The sequence below is a fragment of the Jaculus jaculus genome, chromosome 3, assembly GCF_020740685.1.
Source record: "Jaculus jaculus isolate mJacJac1 chromosome 3, mJacJac1.mat.Y.cur, whole genome shotgun sequence".
NCBI lineage: Eukaryota > Metazoa > Chordata > Mammalia > Rodentia > Dipodidae > Jaculus > Jaculus jaculus.
In genome coordinates, this window is record NC_059104.1 from 169,052,323 (window position 1) to 169,077,000 (window position 24,678).

Below are 24,678 nucleotides of genomic sequence, written 5' to 3' on the forward strand. Positions count from 1 at the left end.
CTTCGATCTCTGCCAGATGCTATGTCATGATCATTTTACTTGGAATTTTTCACATCTCACCTCCCCCACCCCCCAGTGTTTTTCTTTCTTTTTTTTTCTTCTTCTTCCAACATCAAACAGCCTTTGAGTCTCTTGATGATGGTACAAACAGGAATTAATAGGCAAAACGCTAATGATTATTCACTTTCTCTTAAGCATTTTCTAATTATGTATTTAGGATTAATTTGCGAAAAGGCTTGAAATAGTGAATATTGTTGTTTGTAGGGTTTCCTTTGGGTGCTAGAGTAGTAATAGATTCACCATCTAGTTCTCTAAATTAGATTGGAAGACCGTTTTAGTGACATGATTATACCTAATATTTCATAGTAGCTAGTGAGTGAAATTGTTCGTGTCATTTAACTGTTTAGGGGTCTGCTGTCACTGTACTTTGTATTGGATACAAGATCCTAATTTTATGATGGTTGTTGTGAAGGCTACTTGTAATAGTTTTATTATATACCGTGCAGACTTTACAGTAACTCAGAAATTATAACCTTCCATTTTTTCACACTTTTCCATGACAATCCTCTAAAAATTCGATATAGTCCTAAGCTATAGATATGTATGTATATGTCTGTGTGTGTGTGTCTGTGTGTGTGTGTGTGTGTACATACACACACACATATATGTACAATATGTATATATATGTACACACACACACACACATATATATCTCCAATAGGATACCTCCTAGGTATACTGAGGCTATAGAAAACATTATTTGGACTGGAACAGACATGACTGATGCAAATCTAAATCTGTAGCTTTTTTTTTATTACTAGCTTTATTTATACTAATTTAAATGGATTTACAGTGGGTTACCACTGGTTGCAAAATTGCCTCCACTTAGGCCTGGGGAATAATTTTTTTTGAATGCTTTAGATAACCCCTTGTTTTATTTATTTACTTACTTATTATTATTTTTTAGGTTAAAATTTTTTTTAGGTAGAGTCTCACCCTAGCCCAGGCTGACCTGGAATTCACTATGTAATCACAGCAATCCTACTTCTGTCTCCCAAGTGTTGGAATTAAAGGCGTGTACCCAGCTAGATACCCCCTGTATACTTAGATACCGTTACCCCCTTAATAGGATGAGGAAGATGCAGTCTCCTGTTTGTGGATGTTTCTTAAGAATTAACATTTCCTTAGGTGAGTAACTTGATAAAACCTATGCAGTTGATCTGATTCAGTTAACTTTTTTTTTTTTTGGTGGCAATTTCAGGACTTTTTTTGGTTACTATTGATAAGTAAGTTCTAACATGCTTATTGAGCATTCCAGGAATATTGTTGACTGCCTTATGCTGTGATACAGAGCTATTTAGCTTACATGAAAGCCATTAAGCCTGCATAAATTGAGAGATCTTCACTTCTCAATATCTGTAGATTTTCTTTGAATGTCTTGAGCATTTATGTTCCAAATCATTACAGCTTGGGCTTTCTTCGCCTTTTTTGAGATAGGTTTTCCCTCTGTAACTCAAACTGACCTAAATTCATTTACTGTGGGCTGGAGAGATGGTTTAGTGGTTAAGGCATGTGCCTGTGAAGCCTAAGGACTCAGGTTCAGTGTCTCAGTATCAATGTAAAGCCAGATGCACAAGGTGGCGTATGTGTCTGGTGTTTGTGTGCAATGGCTGGAGGCCCAGGCCCACCCATTCTCTCTACCTACTTCTCTCTCAAATAAATAAAAATTAAAAAATTATTCACTGTGCAGCCCAGGCTGGCTTTGAGATTGCGACACCTCCTGCCTAGCCTTCAGATGGTGGAATTACATGTATGAGCCTCCACACCCACCTTCATGTAGCTGAAGCTGGCCCTATGAAGCAGAGGATGGCCTTGAACTTCTGATCCTCCTGTTTCTACTTTTTTTTTTTAAACTTTTTATTTTATTTGTTTGAGAGAGAGAAAGAGAACAAGGCAAATAGAGAATGGGCATGCCAGGGCCTTCAGCCACTGCAGACAAACTCCATACACATGTGCCACTTTGTGCATCTGGCTTATGTGGGTCCTGGGGAATTGAACCTGGGTTCTTTGGCTTTGCAGGCAAGTGCCTTAACTGCTAAGCCATCTCTCCATCCCCCTGTTTCCACTTTCTAAGTGCTGGGATTATAGGCATGGATAACCACTTTCCATTTATTTATGTGGTTTTTGTGTGTGCTAGTTCCACCAAATACATTCCCAGTCCTTAAATGAATTTTTAAAGTTAGCATAGAAAATAATGGATATTTTATGTTTTAAGTGTGTACTAGCATAGAAAGCAATGGATTTCATTCATTTACACACCCCCCCTTTTTTTTTGGTTTTTCGAAGTAGGGTCTCACTCTAGCCCAGGCTGACCTGGAATTCACTAGGTAATCTCAGGGTGGCCTTGAATTCACAGCTATCCTCCTACCACTGCCTCCCGAGATTAAAGGCATGCACCACCACACTTTTTAAAGTGTGTGAAAGAGAAAGAGAACAGTCTTGCTTTGTAACCTAGAAGGGGAGATCCTCTTGCCTCAGCCTCCCACATGCTATCATATCTTCAAACACTTTACTAGTTCCTTCACCCACTCACTCCCAGCTTCCCAGGTAGTTACTAAAGCCTTGTTAGATTTAAATGTATGTCTATATTTCTATATATTACAACGACTTTAGATGTAACAAAAATAAAGATGATAATGCAGAGTTCCTTTGTACCCACTTTCCAATAACATCTTATGTACATTAAAATCTACGGTACATTTGTTAAAGATGTTGATTTCTTTCTTTCTTTTTGTGAGGTAGGGTCTCGCTCTAGCCCAGGCTGACCTGGAATTCACTATAGTATCAGGCTTGCCTCAAACCCACAGTGATCCTCCTTTCTCTGCCTCTCAAGTGCTGGGATTAAAGGCATGTGCCACCACCATGCTTGGCCACAATATTGATTTCTTAGTATTAACTAGACTCCACAGTTCATTCATACTTTCTTAATTTTACCTTACTGTCTATTTTCTGTGTTAGCTTTCCTTTCAGAGTACCACATTACATTAAGTTGTCATATTCTTAGGTTCCACTTTGCATTTCTTCAGGATTGTGTTTGCATATTTTTGCTCTACGGAACTTCGAGTTTAATTATCTTTTGAGGCTATTATATTGCTAAGTAATGCCATCAAATAGCTTTGAGACTGAAATGCAGACTTCTTTTTTCATGGCTGGTGTTTGTAGTTTTATCAGGCATTCGCAAAGGTCTGTAGCATCCATGTTATGTCAGTGTACCTCTCCATGAATTATTTGTCTTTAGGTCTGTTCTGTTAGATTTCTATACTTTGGCTTTCAAAGACTGTAACCTGTGTATAGCTTTATTTCCTTAGTAGCATTTACCACATATATATGTTATTTTATGTTTTTTGTCTGTTTTCCACAGTAGAATGCCAGTCCTTTTAAGCTAAAAGCTGTCAGGTCCCTTCCTCATTGAATCCTCACTGCTTAGCATAGTGCCATACTATGTAGCTGTGTATGTGGTGAAATAACAGTATAAACATAACTGAAGCTGATAACCTATATTTTTTGCTGTCATGAAATCTACATTTTTCTCTCATGTAATAGTTTAATAATAACATTTTGTACTTGCATCATTTGATTATATGCAAGGGTACTCCTGATGCTGGAGGTTGGGTAGGGGAAACAGTAATTTAGAGGCTTAACCATTTCTCCAAAAAAGAACTAACCTGCCTTTTATACTTTTATACTTTTTTTTTTTTTTTTTTTTTTTTTTTGTTTTGTGGTATCTGAGGCAGGGTCTCTAGCCCAGACTGTCCTTGAATTTATGGTCTTCCCACTGCAGCCTCCTGAGTTCTGGGATTATAGGAATGAACCACCACATCTGTCAAGTCCTCTCTCTCTTTATTATTTATTCATGAGAGAGAAAAAAGCAGAGAGAGAGAGAGAGAGAGAGAATGAATGAATGGGCACACCAGGCCTCCCACCACTGCAAGTGGACTCCAGACACATTCACCATCTTGTGCAGCTAGCTTATGTGGGGAATTGAACCTAGGACCTTAGGCTGCTTAGCAAGGACCTTAACTGTTAAGCCATCTCTCCAGCCCTCTCTCTTTGTTTAAGTGAGTTGAACAAACAGGTTTTCTTTGTAAAACTGTTCGTTTGGTTGCTCTTAGTATGACACATAAAAGTATGTCGGATTATATATAAAGCGAACTCATGAAACTGATTTGAAAAGAAATAGATGGCTTTATTTAAAAATGTAAGGTGTTATGTATATGCCCTGTAATAAAGATGAATTATTTCAGCATATGACACAAATTAAGTTAATGACATGAGTCTTAGAAATCTTGTTTTCTCTATTTCAATAGTATATATGATTTAATAAAGGAATGCTGAAAGATTAAGTCTTAAAGTTGTCTTTAGGAAAATAATTTTGTAAAAAATATTTTTTGTTTATTTGTTAGCGAGAAAGAAAGAATGGATGCATCAGGGCCTCCAGCCACTGCAAACGAACTCCAGATGCATGCACTCCCTTGTGCATCTGGCTTTCATGGGTCCTGGAGAATCAAACTGGGATCCTTTGGCTTTGCAGGCAAAAGCCTTAACTGCTAAGCCATCTCTCCAGCCCTATGAAAATCTTATTACTATCTCAGGATACTGTCTGGAACTGCAGAAGGAATTTTCAGAATGTCATTAAATGGTTTACAGTACATTTTACTGCATGTACAGTTGGTACTGATAATTAGGAAATGTCATGGCAGGGAAAAGTGTGTACCTAGTACTGCTTTTTTCACTCTTTTAGAAAATGTTATTTATTTATTAGAAAGAGGGAGAGAGAGAATGGGCATGCCAGGGTCTCCAGCCACTGCAAACAAACTTCAAGTGCATGTGTCACCATGTGCATCTGGTTTATGTGGGTACTGGGGAATCAAATCTGGGTCCATGCAAGCAAACGCCTTAACCAGTAAGCCATCTCTTCAGCCCTGTTTTTTTTTTTTTTTTTTTTTGAGGTAGGGCCTCACTCTAGCTCAGGCTGATCTGGAATTCACTATGTAGTCCTAGGGTGATCCTTCTACTTCTGCCTCCTGAGTGCTGAGATTAAAGGTATGTGCCACCACATCCATCTCTTTTCACTGTTAACTGAAATATAGTAGGTAGAAAAAGTGTCTTAGTGTTAAAAGACAAGTAACATTAGCAATGTAGTATTGATACTGTTGTAGTATAAATCACACTATATAGTACTAGTGTGTGTATATGTGTGTATATATATATATATATATGTATGTATGTATGTATGTATGTATGTATGTTACTAGTAGTACTAGATATTTCTTCCCTGTAAATTTTATGAATAGCATCTATTAAACCAGTTAGCTTGATGTTTTCAATAAACTTTGTTTGCTAAACACTTCCTGTGTTAGACTCTTTGGAAAACTTTAACCTAATTACAATATGTAACATAAGTCCCATTATTGTCTTTATTTTATAGATAAGGAAACTGCAACATAAGGAAATGTTGTAATTTTCCAAAGGTCAGTGAAACTTAGACTTTGTGCTCTTAATCACTAGTCCCACTGTTAAGTTTTTTGTTTTGTTTTGGTAGGGTCTCACTCAAGCCCAATCTGACCTAGAATTCACTATGGAGTCTCGAACTCACAGCAGTCCTCTTACCTTTGTCTTCTGAGTGCTGGGATTAAAGGCATGTGCCACCACACCTGGCCCCACTGTAAGTTTTAATGTTTCAAATAAGATAGGAAAACCTGGGCTGGAGAGATGGCTTAGTGGTCCAGGCACTTGACTTGGAAGTCTAAGGACCCAGGTTCCATTCCCCAGGTCCCACATAAGCTAGATGCCCATGCATCTGGAGTTTGTTTGCAGTTGCTAGAGGCCCTGGTGTTGCCATTCTCTCTCTGTCATGAAACAAACAAACAAAAATTTAAAAAAGATAATGGAAACCATTCCCCTTGAGTTTCCTAATTTGCACTATGAAGTTGTATGAAAGTACAAATGACCTGATGTGACCCAACTTAATAGCTCTCAAACTGGTCTGCTGACATTTAGGGTTTTCCTAAAACCTTAGAGTCCATAAAACCCGTGAGTATCTAAATCATTTTCATAATATTATGATGTTATGTGATTGCACTAGAAGGGGGAGAATGAATGTATGTATGAGCCAGAGAATGGGGAGGAGTGCTGTGGAAAGTTGCCTTCCAGGTAGGATGTGGCTGCTGTTTTACTAATTTGTTTTCAATGTAATAAATATTGATAGACAGTACATAAGCATAATTGTTAAGAATCTTCAGGGCTGGAGAGATGGCTTAGAGGGTAAGGCATCTGCCTGCAAAGCCTAAGGACTCATCTTCTTCTCTCTAGATGTCAAATAAGCCAGATGCACAAGGTGACACAAGATCACATGTGTGCACAAGATGGTGCATGCATATGGGGTTTGATTGCAGTGGCTGGAGGTCCTGGCATGCCCGTTTCTCACTCATAAAAAAATACAAAAGAATCTTCAATGTGTAAGAACATAAAGGCATTTGCAAAGAAAATGTTTAAGAATGATTGATCAAGTTGGTGGTGGTGGCATGTGCCTGAAATCTCAGTACAAAGGAAGATCAGGAGTTAAAGGTCATCCTTGGCTATAAATAGCATTGAGGCCATCTTGGGTTATATGAAACTCTGTCTAAAAAAAAAAAAAAAAAAAGCCGGTAATCTATAGAATGGTATAAACTTCTGTATTACTAGCCTCTGATACTAAGACACTTTCCCTATTTAATATATTGAAGTTCAAAAGACTTGATGGGGGGCTGGAGAGATGGCTGAGCGGTTAAGCGCTTGCCTGGGAAGCCTAAGGACCCCGGTTCGAGGCTCGGTTTCCCAGGTCCCACGTTAGCCAGATGCACAAGGGGGCACACGCATCTGGAGTTCGTTTGCAGAGGCTGGAAGCCCTGGCGTGCCCATTCTCTCTCTCTCTCTCTTTGTCTGTCTTTCTCTCTGTGTCTGTCGCTCTCAAAAAAAAAAAAAAAAAAGACTTGATGGGGAAAAAAAAAGATCTTAGATTAAGGTGAAAAAAGCAGTACTAGTTATACACTTCTCCCTGCCATTATATTTCCTAACTAATAATTGATAATGCTTGTACATGATACAAGATCTACTGTAAGCCATTTAATGCTATTCCTACAACAGTATATAATATTATTGGGCAACATATTATGATGAAGACAGCTGCAGACACTGACAAGCTTTGCTTCTAATCTTGATATTCATAATGATCTGAGTAGGTTTTTTAAAACATATTTTATATATTTGAGGGGGCAGGGAGAGAGAAATGAGCAGATAGAGAGAATGAGCATGCCAGGGTCTCTAGCCACTGCAAATGCACTCCAGATGCATATGCCACTTTGTGCATTGTCCTTTACATGGGTACTGAGGAATCCAGCATGGGTCCTTAGGCTTTGCAGGTAAGCACTTTAATTGCTGAGCCATCTCCCCAGCCCCCTGAATAGTTTTTTTTTTTTTTTTTTTTTTTTTTGTGGTATGATCTCACTTTAGCCCCAAGAGACCTGACACTTTGTAGCCCTAGGCTGGTTTTGAATTCATGGCCATCTTCCTACCTTTGCCTCCCCAGTGCTAGGATTAAAGATGTAGGCTACCATACCTACCTATTAAAAAAAAAAAAAAAAAAAAAATATATATATATATATATATATATATATATGTATGTATGTTTGCTTATCTGAGAAACAGAATAGGCACTTCAGGGCCTCTGGCCACTGTAAATGAACTCCAAATGATGTGGCCGCCACTTTGTGCATCTGGCTTTACCTGGGTACTAGGATATCAAACCCAGGTCGGCAGGCTTTGCAAGCAAGCTCCTTTAACTGTTGAGCTATCGCTGCAACCCCCATATGTATTTGAATGAAGGAGAAGAGAAGGCTCTTATAAAATCTAATTAGTAATTATAGACAGAGTGAAATAAATGGAAAAATCTCCAGCAGAACACCACAGTAACTGCTACACATAAGATTACTTTGCCAGGTGTGGTGGTATACACCTTCAATCCCAGCACTCGGGAGGCAGAGGTAAGAGGATTGCTGTGAGTTCGAGGTCACCCTGAGACTACATAGTTAATTCCAGGTCAACCTGGGCCAGAGTGAGACTCTACCTCAAAAAAACAAAAATGAAAATTAAGTGGAAGCAGTAAACTTAAGTCATACACCAAAGCATTTCCTGACTGAAAGTATTACAGAAATATTAGAGTGGGTTATGAAATCGCCTACAGACTTTTTTTTTTTGTTTTTTGTTTTTTTGAGGTAGAGTCTTGCTCTAGCCCTGGCTGACCTGGAATTTACTATGTAATCTCAGTGTGGCCTCAAACTCACGGTGATTCTCCTACCTCTGCCTCCCTATTAAAGGTGTGTGCCACCGTGCCTGGCTGCTTGCTTTTTTCATGTAGAGAAATTCTTTTTGGAAGTGTTAGAAGTATCTAGATAGAATCAGGAGCATACCTACAATTTTCAACATCCCATTGTTTGCTCTGTAGCATAATTATTTACCGTTAATACTCATAATTTGCTAGTTTTAATTTTCCCGACTTAATAATAAGCTTCATTTAATCAGACTGTCCTCATGACTGATTTCATTTATTGAATATTATATAAGTGTATCGTAGTGGTATTAGTGGGGAGGATAAGAAATGCAATGGTGTATAAAGTGCTTATACAGGGGTGGTGGGGAAAATGTAAAAGTATTGTTAAAAAATAAATAGGGCTGGGTGTGGTGGCACACACCTTTCATCCCAGCACTCGGGAGGCAGAGGTAGGAGGATCGCCCTGAGTTCAAGGCCACCCTGAGGCTCCATAGTGAATTCCAGGTCAGCCTGGGCTAGATTGAAACCCTACCTCAAAAAACCAAAAAAAAAAAAAAGTGTTTAGGATAAGATTAGTTAGGATCTGATTGAAATCATCATCTATACTTTATCAATGGCTGGGAGGGAGTGGTAGAAAACTTAACTTGGGCAAAGCCCTGGATGTGACACTCAGCATTTTGTGTGTAGGGGGAAGTTCTGTGAGAATACAATGAGAACAATAAGTGATATTTTTTTCTAAACCAGGCACTGTTCATAGGAGGAACAGAATTTAATTTTGGGTTACAGATACAGGAAAGTTCCATAATGGTAGAAGCAGGCCTCTATACACAGATCCACACTGAGAGAAATTCTACCAGCATCACCATAAGCAAGCTCATTCCAGGAACCCTAGGCAGAGCTTTAGCACTCTGCATACCTTTAGGCTGGAATTTGGATACCCCCTCAAGCACACCTTAGGGCTGGAACCTAGGATCTGCCCACAGTGACACCACCTCCAGCCATGTAGCTGGAGGTCTAGTAAGTTAGAAGCTTTAATAAACTACTGAGTCTGTTGGGGCACATCCATTCAAATTACCGCAGTACCATGGCCAGCTTTTATTTTTTAAGAAATCTATTCTTCAGCACTCGGGAGGCAGAGGTAGGAGGATCGCCGTGAGTTCGAGGCCACCCTGAGATTACATAGTGAATTCCAGGTCAGCCTGAGCCAGAGTGAGACCCTACCTCGAAACCCCCCCCCCCCAAAAAAAAAAAGAAAACTAAAAAAGAAACCTATTCTTTAGGGCTGGAGATGGCTAAATAGTTCAAGGCTTGCTAACAAAGCCTGACAGCCTGGTTTGATTCCCCAGTACCCACATAAAGCCAGGTGCACAAAGTGATGCATGCCTCTGGAGTTCATCTGCATTAACTAGAGCCCCTGGCTTACCCATTCATTTTCTCTCTCTGTCTCTTTCTCAAATAGGTAAAATAGTTTAACTTTACTTTTTTTTTTTTTTTTTTTTTGGTCTTTTGAGGTAAGTTCTCACTCTAGCCCAGGCTGTCCTGGAATTCACTATGTAGTCTCAGGGTGGCCTCAAGCTCACGGTGATCCTCCTATCTCTGCCTCCTGAGGGCTGGGAAATAAAATACTTTAAAAAGATTGTCAATTTAAAATAAAACAGGGGCGGGAATTACCATGGTTTATTGTCTATCATTATGGAAGTTATCAATAAAAAATAAAAATTAAAAAAATGTTTGAAGTAGATCATGTAAAAAGAAAGGAGAGATGGTTAGAGGGTAGGAAGAGACTACCGAGAGGAGAAATGAAGGTGAATATGAGCAAATTACATGATTCACATGTGTGAAAATAAACAGCCCATTATTTTGTATGCTAATTAACAAAAAACAAAGGGCTGGAGAGATGGCTCAGCAGTTAAGGCATTTGTCTGCCATGCCTATGTCCTGGGTTCAACTCCTCACTACCCATGTAAAGCCAGATGCACAAAGTAGTACATGCATCTGGTGTTCATTTGCAGTGGCTAGAGGCTCTGGAGCGCCCATTCTTTCTTTCTCTCTCTGTATCTCTCCTTGCAAATAAATAAATATATTTTTGGCAAATAAAAATGCCGAATTTTAAAACTTTTTTTGTATGTGTATGTGTGTGTTTGGAATATGTGTGATGGATGATATATGGTATATGCTTATGTGTGTACAGACATGTGGGCCCAAGGAGAATGTTGGGGTGTCCTCTTAGCTCATCTGCCTGCTTCCTTTATTTAGATGGTTCTCTCCCTCAACACAGCTGTTGTCAGAAAATCCCAGCCATACTGATATCTCTGTGGGCTGAGGCCACAACCTACCTTTTTACATGGGTCATGGGGAGTCAAATTTGGTGGTCTCCAGCTGGAGAAGCCCTCATGGGTAAGTGGCAATTGCTCTTAACTGTTGAACTATCTCCCTAACCTCCAAACATCTTTTGAGTCATAGATAGGAAATGACTTTTTGTTTGTTTGTGTTTTCGATGTAGGGTTTCACTTTAGCTCTTCCTGACCTGGAATTCAGTATGTAGTCTCAGGGTGGCCTCAAACTCAACAGTGATACTCCTACCTCTGCCTCCTGAGTGCAGGGATTAAAGGCATGCACCACCATGCCCAGACCTGGAGTTCTTTATATATTCTAGATATTAATCCCTTGTTAGATCCATAGTTGGCAAAGATTTTCTCCTATTCTGTTGTCTCTTCTGTTGTCTGCTGAATGTTCTCTTATAGTATGGAAGCTTAATTTCATATAGTCCCGTTTGTCAGTTCTTGCTATTGTTTCCTGACCTATTGCAGTGCTTTGCAGAAAACCCTTGACTATGCCTATATCTGAAGTGTCTTCCCCTAGCAGTGTCAAATTTGCATGCCTTAAAATCTTATCCATTTTGAATTTTTTTTTTTTCGAGGTAGGGTCTCACTCTGGCCCAAACTGACCTGGAATTCACTATGGTAAAATATTTTTTAAAAGATACTTATTTTATTTATTTGAGAGAAAGAGGCAGCTAGAGAGAGCATGGGCATGCCAGGCCTTCACCTGCAACAAATTCTAGATGCATGCGCCACCTTGTGCATCTGGCTTACATGGGTCCTTGGGAATCAAGTCTGGGTCCTCTGCCGTTACAGGCAAGCTCTTTAACCACTAAGCCATCTCTCCACCCCTTAAAAACATTTCCATTTAGCTGGGTGTGGTGGCACACACCTTTAACCCCAGCACTCAGGAGGCAGAGGTAGGAGGATTGCTGTGAGTTCAAGGCCACCCTGAACCTACATAGTGAATTCCAGGTCAGCCTGGGCTAGAGTGAGATCCTACCTCAAAGAAACAAAACAAAACAAAAAAATTTTTTTTTATTTAATTAAACACAGAGACAGAGAATGAGTGCACCAAGTTCTCTAGCCACTGAAAATGGACTCCACTTTGTGCATCTGCCTTTATGAGGGTACTGGGGAATCAAACACAGTTTGTTAGGCTTTGCAGGCAAACACCTTATCCCCTGAGCCATCTCTTTAGCCCATGACTTTAAAAGTATATATATATTTATTTGAGAGAGAGAGAAAGAGGCATATAGAATTTGTGCACCAGGGCCTCCAGCCACTCCAAACAACCTCCATATGCATGTGCCACCTTGTACATCTTGTTTAAGTGGGTCCTGGGAAATCAAACCAGATCCTTAGACTTCTCAGACAAGTGCTTTAACTGCTAAACTATCTCTGCAGCCCCCGTATTTAGTGCAGTCAGGTTTTCATTACTGGTAGAAATTAACCAAGAGCAGCTTTTGGGAAAAAAAGAGTTTATTTTGGCTTATAGACTCAAGGGGAAGCTCCATGATGGCAGGGGAAAATGATGGCATAAGCAAGGGTGGGCATCATCCCCTGGCCTACATAAGGTGGACAACAGGAACAGGAGAGAGTGCCAAATACTGGCAAGGGGACACTGGCTATAATACCCATAAGCCTGCCCTCAGCAGTACACTACCTCCAGGTGGTGGTAATTCCCAAATCTCCATCAACTGGGAACCTAGCATTCAGACCACCTAAGTTTATGGGGGACACCTGAATTAAACCACCACATTCTGCCCCTGTCCCCCATAAACTGATAACCATACAATCATACATGATATAAGATATAATGTATTCAGTCCAACTTTAAAAGTCCCTTTTTTTTTTTTTGTTTTTTGTTTTTGTTTTTTGAGGTAGGGTTTTACTCTGGCCTAGGCTGACCTGGAATTCACTATGGAGTCTCTGGGTGGCCTTGAACTCACGGTGATCTTCCTACCTCTGCCTCTCGAGTGCTGGGATTAAAGGCATGCACCACCATGCCTGGCAAAAGTCCCCATATTTTTGTCAATCCCAGTGATGTTCAGACATCCCCAAAGTCTTTTAACCAAGTCATACCAAAAATAAACCAAAAAACCCATAATGGCACAGAATAATATTCACACTGCTAAAGATGGCCTTGGGTTTAGCAAAGATGTAATCAACCAGTGCAAGATTTAAAACAATCAGGGAAAACATCAGACTTTGTAGCTCTAAGACCATCAACTCTAGCCAGTGACAAGTCTCTAAATCTGATTATCCTAACCAGCAACAAGTCTCTCAAGTTCCAATTCCACCCCTCCAGCTAGGTTACTCACAGTCCTGGAAAGCTTCATCCAGGGAAAGTAGCCCTCTTTAGTAACTGTCACATGGTCCTGGCATCTCCACTGGTTCTCCACTATACCACACGGACCATCCTCATGGCTCCATTGGGTTTCCATGCAGGCATCCGGCAAACCTGCTTCACACTGTCCATGGCCATTTCCAAAACACAATACCGTGTTGCAAATTCAATGACCCTTTCTTTCCTGCATTTCTTATACTCCACAATGCCAAGTTGGGTGTCAATTTGTTAACCCAGAGGGGAATAAAGCAGACTTTGAAGAACAGGACACTCCTTCAGCATTCAGGCCCCTTCAAAAGACTGCATTCTTTCTGTTGTCACAATGCAGGTCAGCTGGTCCAATGTTTGTACTCTCTCATACAATTGCAGCTGAACAGACACCAGTTGTAGCCCAGAGATTTCATTTCTGTGTCATATCCCTCTGCTCACACCAGTCTATTTCTACACAATGCAATCCTGCACAAGTTCTCAGGACATGGGCATAACAACAAGCCTCACACACAAACTGCTTCTAGCCCAGTCTAGGCAAAGCGCTATCTCACCGTCATAAGCCAAACCTCACAGTCCTTAGTACTTACTGCGTTCTGGTCTTTCAACTCTGACCCAGAATAGTCCACAGAATAGCAATACCTGCCTGTTTTTTTGGCCGATTTGCTTGAAATTCCATTTTCAATCCTTTCAGCCTAAGGTAGTGTCTGTCTTTTTTTTTTTTTAATTTTTATTAACATTTCCTAGTGTCTGTCTTTTATGGAGAGGTGAGTTTCTTGGAGGCAACAAACAGAAGGATCCTGCCTTTTTGTTTTGTTTTGTTTTTTGAGGTAGGGTCTCACTCTGGTCCAGACTGACCTGGAATTAACTCTGTCATCTTAGAGTGGCCTTGAACTCATGGCAGTCCTCCTTCCTCTGCCTCCCAAGTGCTGGGATTAAAGGCATGCGCCACCACGCCCGGCTGTGGATCCTGCCTTTTAATCCAGTGTGTAAGCCTGTGTCTTTGGGTTGGGACTCTGAGGCCATTGGTGGTATTGAGAGTTATTATTGAAATGTATGTATGTATGTATGTATGTATTCTCTACATTCTTGTTTTGTAGTGCTTCCTGTTTTCCCTTTACACTCTCTCTCTCTTTTTCTTTGAGGTAGGGTCTCACTCTAGTTTAGGCTGTCCTAGAATTCACTATGTAGTCTTAGGGTGGCCTTGAACTCACTGCAGTCCTTCTACCTTTGCCTCCCAAGTGCTAGGATTAAAGACATACACTACCATGCCTAGCTTCTCTTTATTGTCTTTTATTAACTGCTGTTTGAATATGATTTATTTTTTCCTGTTTCCTTATGTGTGTGCTTTGCTTTCCCTTCATTGTGAAGGATCCCTTCAAGTATTTTCTGTAGAGCTGGCTTTGTGGTCACATATTCCTTTAGTCTGTTTTTGTTGTGGAATGTTGTTATTTCTCTATCAATTTAGATGGATAGCTTTGCAGCATAAAGTAATTTTGGTTGACATTTGCTATCATTCAGAACTTAGAATACCTCATTCCAAGCCCTGCTGGCTTTTAAAGTTTGTGTTGAGTAATCTGCTGTTTTATCCTGATGGGCTTGCCTTTATAAATGACTTGCTTTTTCTCTGTAACTGTTTTCAATATATTTTCTTTGGTTTGCCTGTTTGGTAGTTTATTTATAACATGCCAGGGAGAGGTCTGTTTGGTGTTCTCAAGGCTTCCTGAATCTGCATTAGCTTGTCTTTCCCATTGGGAAATTTTCTATGATTTTTTTTTTTTTTTTGAGGTAAGGTCTCACTCTAGCTCAGGTTGACCTGGAATTCATTATGTAGTCTCAGAGTGGACTCGAATTCATGGTGATCCTCCTACCTCTGCCTCCCGAGTGTTGGGATTAAAGGTGTGTGCCACCATGCCCAGCTCTTTCTTCTGTGGTTTTCTTGAAAATGCCAACTATGCCTTTGAAGTGAAATTCTTCTCCTTCTACTATACCCTGGATTCTTATGTTTGATTTTTTCATAGTGTCCCAAATATCTTGAAATTCCCATTCATACCTTCCTATTAGCTTTTCTTTCTCTTTGTTGGACTGTATTAGATGTGCCACTGGGTCTTCTCATTTAAAAATTCTGTTGAAAGAGGAGAGGAGAGGAGAGGAGAGGAGAGGAGGAGAGACAGAGAGTGAATGGGCACACCAGGGCCTGTAGCCACTGCAAACAAACTCTAGACACATGTGCCCATTGTTCATCTGGTTTACGTGGGTCCTAGGTAATTGAACCTGTATCCTTTGGCTTTGCAGGCAAGCACCTTAACTGCTAAGCCATCTCTCCAGCCCACCCTTCATCCATTCTGTTGGTGAGACTTTCTAAAGTTTTTTATTTAACTTAACTGTGTTTTTCATTTCTAGTATTTCTGATTGCTTTGTTTTTTTAGTATTTCTGTTTTCTTATTCATGTCTTGTATTGACCTCCTTACTTTATTAAGTTGGGTTTCCTGTGTCTTTGATTTCTTTGAACATAGTTATAATCATTCTTTTGAAATCTAAATCAGTCTCACTGGAGGTCATTTCTGATGGATTTATTAATTTTTGGTGGAACTATATTTTCTCAATTTTTTGGTGTTTCTTATAATGTAGAGAATTTTGCATATTGGGTTAATTTGATGCTTGGGTTTTCTACTTATCTGCATTATTCTTTTTTTTCCTCAATTTTTATTAACATTTTCCATGATTATAAAAAATATCCCATGGTAATACCCCCCCCCACTTTCCCCTTTGACATTCCATTCTCCATCATATCCCCTCCCCATCTCAGTCTCTCTTTTATTTTGATGTCATGATCTTTTCTTCCTCTTATAATGGTCTTGTGTAGGTATTTTCTTTTTAAATTTTTTTGTTGTTATTTTATTTATTTTAGAGTGACAGACAGAGAGAAAGAGGCAGAGATAGAGAGAATGGTCACGCCAGGGCTTCCAGCCACTGCAAACAAACTCCAGACGCGTGCACCCCCTTGTGCATCTGGCTAACGTGGGTCCTGGGAAATCGAGCCTTGAACCAGGGTCCTTAGGCTTCACAGCCCTTGTGTAGGTATTCTTTTTTTTTTTTTTTTTTTTGTTTTTAAGAGTGAAAGGAGAGGAGTTTATTACCCGGGGGCCAAAAAGCTTGAGGTTGCACTCCAAAGAAGCTCTGGCCCCAAGCTGAGAATTTTATTTCCATTTTACAGTTTTCATAGCCAAGGGGAGGGGTAAGTAAACAAACAAGATGTGGCAATTTGCATATCGATCATTTCTGTAGTCAGGCCACCCTAACAATGAACTCCATTTTATTTTGTTTTAGCCTAAGCTGTCCTTCCTCTTATCATCCCTTTGGGCCCTTTCTGGACAGTTCCTTCTTTGGAATTTTTCCATCTGGTGACAAAGATAAGTTTTAGCTCCTCAGCAATTAACTCTTCTTTTTTAATTTTTAAAAATTTTTATTAGCATTTTCCATGATTATAAAAAAAATCCCATGGTAATCCCCCCCCCCCCCATATTCCCCTTTGAAATTCCATTCTCCATCATATTACCTCCCCATCTCAATCTTGTGTAGGTATTCTTAAAAGTATAAATCTGTTATATATCTTCTGGGTAGGAGCTTAAGGTGTCGGGTGGCTCATAAATGACTCTCAGAGTAACAGCAAAAGTGACCCTAGGTGTTTCATTTGCCTGCTATGCGAGTATTCTATTAGGCTGGGCGGAGCAAAATACAGGAAAATTTGAAGTAGAGGCTTGCTCTAGCCCAAGCTGACCTTGAATTAGTCTCAGGCTGACCTCAAACTCACAGAGATCCTCCTGCCTCAGCCAACTGAGTTTTGGGACTTAAGGTGCCACCCCCTTATGAGAAGAAAATTGGTCCAAATTAAATTTTTTTCCTCCTGATATTTTCCATTTGTCATGTTGCTAACAAATTGTACTGAGAGTTTAGTTTTCTTCTATCATTTATTTATTTATTCTGGTTTTTCAATATAGGGTCTCACTCTAGCACAGGCTGGCCTGGAATTCACTATGTAGTCTCAGGGTGGCCTTGAACTCGCAGTGATCCTTCTACCTCTGCCTCCCAAGTGCTGGGATTAAAGGCATGTGCTACCATGCCTGGCTGTATTTTTAATTTTTAAATATTTATTTATTTGCAAGCAGGTGGAGGGGGGGAGAGAATGAATGAATGAGTGAATGAGAATGGGGCCACCAGGGCCACTAGCCACTGCAAATGAACTCCAGATACATGTGCCACTTTGTGCATCTGGTTTTATGTGGGAACTGGTGTATTAAACCTTGGTCCTTAGGCTTTGCAGGCACATACCTTAACTGTTGAGCCATTTCCTCAGCCCTGTTATTTTTATTTCTGTTTTTTCAAGGTAGAGTTTTGCAGTAGCCTAGCTCAACACAAAATACACTATGTAGTCTCAAGATGGCCTTGAACTCATTGATCTCAGTGATCCTCCTACCTTGGCTTCCCAAGTGCTGGGATGTAAGGCTGCTGTTTATTGCAGGTTAGGGACGTCTCACCTGATGGGGCTTCTACTGGTCCCTCAGTTCCTTCAGGCTTCTGATGCAGACTTGACTGTCACAGCAGAGGTCACATTGTAGGTCCAGGCCCTGCCAGCCATTGTTTCTATGCCGGAACCACAGTGTCCAGATGTCAGCAGCCCATTGCTTCATCTCGGTTTTGCCACAGAAGGAGCAAGTCTGCTTGGCGTGCTGGCTGATTTCAATTTTCTTCATCATTTTCTGGATGGAGGCTCCACAGCAGGTCCCAAATTTACCGACAGTACCAACCTTCTTGGTGCATTTGGCCATGTCACCATGACCAGAGCCAGACCACAGGGAGCCAAATTTATTTATTCATTTATTTTCTTACTTATTTTATGAGGAATGGTTTGAATATTGTGTAGTAGTTTCCTCTAAGTTTTTACATTTTCTCATGGAGTGTTGAGAAGGCTTCTGAAACCCACATGACTTAGGAGTCTCATCTCTGGCAAACAATTCCTAAGGAAGTGGGATCTCTCCTGTGGCAGAGCTGTGCAGGAGACTTTAGTGGTGTAGTTTCCATGCTGAGGTGGGACTTGTGGTGATGCAGCTACCTGTAAGTAAGTGCCTAAATGAATCAGAAGTGCTCCTGGTGGAATTGTCTCTTCAGTCTGTCGTTGGTCTATCTACAGTGCACAGAGATGGACTCTCGGGGAAAAGTAATGCAACTATTTTGCCACTTTTCCAGGATAGGGAGGAATCTTTTAGTGTACATGCTCTGTATTAGTTAAGATTCTTTTTTTTTTTTTCCCCGAGGTAGTGTTTCACTCTAGCCCAGGTTGACCTGGAATTCACTATGTAGTCTCAGGATAGCCTTGAACTCATGGTGATCCTCCTACTTCTGCCTCCTGAGTGCCGAGGCGTGTGCTACTATACCTGGCTTTTTTTTTTTTTTTTTTTTTTAATTAGAGACAGAGAGGAGTTGGGGAGAGAAAGAGAGAGAGGGCACACCAGGGCCTCTAGCTACTGCAAATGAACTCCAGACACATGTGCCACCATGTATATGTGGCTTGCATGGGACCTGGAGAATAGAACTTGGGTCCTTAGGCTTAACCTTAACCACTTAAGCCATCTCTCCAGCCCTTAGTTAGGAGTCCTTTTTTTTTTTTTTTTAAATTATTTTATTTACTTGTAAGCACAGAAAGAGAGAGAAAGAAGAGGGAGACAGATAATAGGTGTGCCACGACCTCTAGCCACTGCAAACAAACTCCAGATGCATGCGCCCCCTTCTGCATCTGACTTACTGTGGATACTGGGGAATTGAACCTGGGTCTTTTGACTTTACAGGCAAGCGCCTTAACCATTAAGCCATCTCTTCAGCCCTAGGATTCTTTTTTTTTTTTTAATTTTTATTTATTTATTTATTTGAGAGAGACAGACACAGAGAGAAAGACAGATAGAGGGAGAGAGAGAATGGGCGCGCCAGGGCTTCCAGCCTCTGCAAACGAACTCCAGACACGTGCGCCCCCTTGTGCATCTGGCTAACGTGGGACCTGGGGAACCGAGCCTCGAACCGGGGTCCTTAGGCTTCACATGCAAGTGCTTAACCGCTAAGCCATCTCTCCAGCCCTAGGATTCTTTTTGCTATGAGCAAATATCTTACAAAAGCAATGTAAGGGAGGAAGGATTTATTGTGTTTACAGTTTGAGGGGTACACTCCATCTTGGCAGGACAGGTGTGGCAGGAAGCGTGAGGAATAATAGTAGACAGCATGAGCCTCTTTAACTTTTGTAAAAAAAAAATTACTTGTGAGCTGAGTGTGGTGGCGCACATCTTTAATCTCAGCAATCAGGAGGCAGAGGTAGGAGGATCGCCATGAGTTTGAGGCTACCCTGAGTCTACATAGTGAATTCCAGGTCAGCTCTCAGCTAGAGTGAGACCCTACATTGGAAAACAAGCAAACAAAAACTTATTTGTAAGCAAAGAAGGTACGGGTACCCCAATACCTTCAGCCACTGCAAATAAACTCCAGATGCATGTACCACTGTGCATATGGCTTTATGTGGGTACTGGGGAATCAAACAGGGTAATTAGGCTTTTCAAGCAAGTGTCAGATGTACATCCATCTTGATTGTTGCAGGTTTTTTTTAACAGGTTTGCCTGTAGCTTACTGTTTTTGTATGTCTGCTTACATGTTGGTGGTACAACTAGACCTGCTGGCTTTCTCATAGCCATGTTCTGTTGAAAAATAGGCTGTTTACATTGTTTGTTATAATGAAAACTATATTAAACTTAAACCCTTGTATACATTCTGGTTTGTACCTATTTAGATCAGACTGGATTAAACTTCAATGCTTCTGTTGTGGGAGGGGGCCGTGCATGCCACTGCATACCTGTAGTTTGTTCCCCTCCACCTTGCTTGAGACAGAGTCTTCCTGTTTTGTTTTGTTTTTTTCAATTTTTTTTTCTGGTTTATTTTTATTTATTTATTAGAGGCAGAGAGAGGGAGAAGGAAAGAGAGAGAGAGTACGTATGCATCAAGGCCTCTAGCCACTGCAAATGAACTTCAGATGCATGTTCTACCACGTGCATCTGGCTTATGTGGGACCTGGAGAATTGAACCTGGGTCCTTAGTCTTCTCAGGCAAGTGCCTTAACTGCTAAACCATCACTCCAGCCTGGTCTTCCTGTCTTTGTTGCTACATGTACACCAGTCTACCAGGCCTACAAACTTCCAGATTCTCCTGGCTCTACCTGCTATTACTGTAGGTGGCTTGTGATGACAGATGCACACACCACCTTGCATGTAGCCTGTACCTTTGTGCTGGGGAATCAAACTTGGGCTGGAGGCTTGCAAACAAGCACCCTTAACCACTAAGCCATCTCCCCAGCCCAATGTTACTGATTTTCATGGGTAGTAGTGAGTTGTCCAGAAAGTTGTCTTAGTCCTTTGGACTCCCACCCATGGAATCAGAATATTCCTATTGTCTAGTAGTTTTGTAAATATTAGAATTTGAAGTAAAGTCCAAAATGCTCCTCTCATTCATTCATTTATTTTGGCACTGTTAGGAATTGGACCAAAGGCTTGGGTCTTATATTCTACAACTGAGCTATATCCCCATTCTCCTGTTGTCCCAATTCTGTTTTTAAAAAATCTTGGGAGGAGAAAGGGAGAGGAGAGGGAATGAGAATGAATGAACATGCCAGAGCGCCTCACCACTGCAAACGACCTCCAGATGAATGCTGCCTTCCTTTCTCTTCCCTTTATATCTCTTTTCTAGCTTACTGGTCTCTGCTACTGAGTTTTTTCCTTCTCACACAGAAGCCCAGTCATCTGTAGCTAGGATCCTCATATGAGAGAGAACATGCGACGCTTGGCTTTCTGGGCCTGGGTTACCTCACATAGTATAATCCTTTCCAGATCCATCCATTTTCCTCCAAATGTCATAACTTCATTTTTCTTTACCGCTGAGTAGAACTCCATTGTAAAAATGTGCCATATCTTCATTATCCACTCATCAGTTGAGGGACATCTAGGCTGGTTCCATTTCCCAGCTATTGTGAATTGAGCAGCAGTAAACATGGTTGAGCACGTACTTCTAAGGAAATGAGATGAGTCCTTAGGATATATGCCTAGGAGTGCTATAGCTGGGTCATATGGTAGATCAATTTTTAGTTGTCTTAGGAACCTTCACACTGATTTCCACAATGGCTAGAACAGATTGCATTCCCACCAGCAGTGTAGAAGGATTCCTCTTTTTCCACATCCTCGCCAGCATTTATGGTCATTTGTTTTCATGATGGTAGCCAATCTGAGTGTGAGATGGAATCTCATTGTAGTTTTAACCTGTATTTCCCTGATTACTAAGGATGTAGAACATTTTTTTTCCATTTTAAACATTTTTTAATATTTTTATTAGCATTTTCCATGATTATAAAAAAAATATCCCACGGAAATTCCCTCCCTCCTAGAACATTTTTTTTTATTTTTTATTTTTTAAATTTTATTTATTTATTTATTTATTTATTTATTTGAGAGTGACAGACACAGAGAGAAAGACAGATAGAGGGAGGGAGAGAGAATGGGCGCGCCAGGGCTTCCAGCCTCTGCAAACAAACTCCAGATGCGTGCGTCCCCCTTGTGCATCTGGCTAACGTGGGACCTGGGGAACCGAGCCTCGAACCGGGGTCCTTAGGCTTCACAGGCAAGCGCTTAACAGCTAAGCCATCTCTCCAGCCCTAGAACATTTTTTTTAAAGATATTTATATGCCATCTGTATTTCTTCTTTTGAGAACTCTTTATTTAGTTCCATAGTCCATTTTTTAATTGGGTAGTTTGATTTTTGTTTTTTCTAGGTAGGGTCTCACTCTAGCTCAGGCTGACTTGGAATGCACTATGTAGTCTCAGGGTGGCCTCGAACTCATGGTGTTCCTCCTACCTCTGCCTCCCAAATGCTGGGATTATTTTTTGAGCTCTTTGTATATCCTAGTTATTAATCCTCTGTCAGATGTACAGCTGGCAAAGATTTTCTCCCATTCTGTAGGTTGCCTCTTTGCTTTATTCTCAGTGCCCTTTGCTGTACAAAAGCTTCGTAATTTCATGAGGTTCCCAAGCAGTTGATCTGTGGTTTTATTTCCTGAGCAATTGGGGTTATATTCAGAAAGTCTTTGTCAAGACCAATATGTTGAAGGGTTTTCCCTACTTTTTTCTCTAGCAGTTTTAGAGTTTCAGGTCCTATATTAAGGTCTTTGATCCATTTGGACTTAATTCTTGTGCATGGAGAGAGATAAGGATCTATTTTCATCCTTCTACAGATACATACCCAGTTTTCCCAGCACCTTTTGCTGAAGAGAGGCTATCTTTTCATTAATGAGTACTTTTGGCATTTAAAAAAATGATTTTATTTACTTACTAGAGAGAGAGAAGTAGAGGGAGAGGGAGGGAGGGAGGGAGAGAGAGAATGGGTGCACCAGGGCCTCCAGCCACTGCAAACGAGCTCCAGACGCATGTGCCAACCTGTGCATCTGGCTTAGGTGGGACCTGAAGAGTTGAACCAGGGTCCTTAGGCTTCGCAGGCATGCACCTTAACTGCTAAGCCCTCTTTCTAGCCCCACTTTTGGCATTTTTGTTGAAGATCAGGTGGCTATAGCTACCTGGATTTACATCTGGACCCTCTATTCTGTTCCATTGATCTGTATCTGCCAGTTACCATGCTGTTTTTCTACTATGGTTCTGTAATATAGGTTAAAATTAGGTATGTTGATACCACCAGCCTTATTTTGTTGCTCAATATTGTTTTAAATATTCAAGGTTTTGTGTGTTTCCAAATGAATTTTTGGATTGTTTTTTTCTATTTCTGTAAAGAATGGCATTGGAATTTTGATGGGGATTACATTAAATGTGTAGATTATCTGGGCATGGTGGCACACACCTTGGATCCCAGCACTTAGGAGGCAGAGGTAGGAGGATCACCATGAGTTCAAGGCCACCCTGAGATTACATAGTTGATTCCAGGTCAGCCTGAGCTACAGTGAGACCTTACCTTAAAAAAAGGGGGGGGGGCATGGAAGTAATGGCAGAAGGACCAGGAGTTAAGGGTCATCTTTGGCTACAAGTTTGAGGCCAGCCTGGACTACATGAGAATTGGTCTCAAAAACAACACAGGGCTGGAGAGATAGCTTAGCAGGTAAAGCACTTGCCTGCATAGCCAAAGGATCCAGGTTGAATTCCTCAGTACCCACATAAGCCAGAGAGTGTGAGAGAGAATGAATTGGCACACTATGGCCTCCAGCTGCTGCAGTCAAACTCCAGATGCATGCATGACCTTGTGTGCATGTGCAGCTTTGTATGTTTGCATCACCTTGTTCATCTGGGCTTATGTGGGACCTGGAGAGTTGAACACGAATCTTTAGGCTTCACAGGCAAGCACCTTGACTACTAAGCCATCTCTCCTGCCCTAAGGTTGCTATTTTAACTTGGTAACTAGATTAGGAATGGTTGAAGATAGTGCTATAATACTGTGTGTGACTTGTGAACATAACAATGTGAGGGTTTTGATGCAAGGTTGAATGAATCTTGAGAGCAAGATAAAGTTTTATCTCATTGAGTTGAATGGCCTTTAGGGAGTTTTTTTTTGGTGGGGGCCGGGTGGTTTGAGGTAGGATCTCTAGTCCAGGCTGACCTCGAATTCATTATGGAGTCTTAGGGTGGCCTTGAACTCATTCATGGTGATCCTCCTACCTCTGTCTCCTGAGTGCCGGGATTAAAGGCTGGGAGTTTTGTTTTTGAGACAGACTCTCACGCTAGTGCATGCTAGCCAGGAATTCACTCTGTTGCCCAGGCTGGGTTTGAACTTATTATTCTGTAGCTCCAGGCTGACCTCAGAAGTCATAACGATCCCCAAACCCCTGCCTCTGAGGTTGGAGAGATGGCTTAGTAGTGGTTAAGCACTTGCCTGTGAAGCCTAAGTCCCCCGTTTGAGGCTCGATTCCCCAGGACCCATGCCAGATGCACAAGGGGCTGCATGCATCTGGAATTCATTTGCAGTGGCTGGAGGCCCTGGCACGCCTTTTCTCCTTCCCTTCCTCCCCCCTCCCATTTCTCCCTCCCCCTCTCCCTCTCTCTCCTTCTCTCCCTCTGTCACTCTCAAATAATTAAAAAAAGAAAGAAAGAAAGAAAGAAAGACAGACAGACAGACAGACAGACACCCCTGCCTCTGTAGTGCTGAGATTAAAGGTGTGCACCACCATGCCTGGCATTTAGATTCTTTTTTTTTGTGGTTGGGGGTTAGGATCTTGGCTGAGCCCAGGCTGTCTGGAATTCATTATGTACTCTCAGGCTGGCCTGGAAGTTACAGTGATCCTCCTACCTCAGCCTCCCAAATTCTGGGATTAAATTGTGTGCCACCAAGCCCTGCTAAATTTCTTCTTATTGCAGATTGCATTACAATTTCATAGTTAAATTTACTTTCTTAGGGGCTAGAGAGATTGTTTAGCAGTTAAGACACTTGGCCTGCAAAGCCTGGTGGCCTGGGTCCAATTCGCCAGTACCTATGTAAAGCCAGATGCCACAAAGTAGCATATGCATCTGGCATTCCATTTGCAGCAGCTGGAGGCCCTGGCCCATTCTCCCACCACCCCATGTCTTTCTGCT

At 41.1% G+C, this 24,678-nt stretch overlaps 1 protein-coding gene across 2 annotated transcripts in view; it reads left to right on the forward strand.

The window, feature by feature from the left end:
* Positions 1-24,678, forward strand: part of Rab6a (RAB6A, member RAS oncogene family) — a 63,740-nt gene that overhangs the window by 1,174 nt on the left and 37,888 nt on the right. The window lies entirely within an intron of this gene.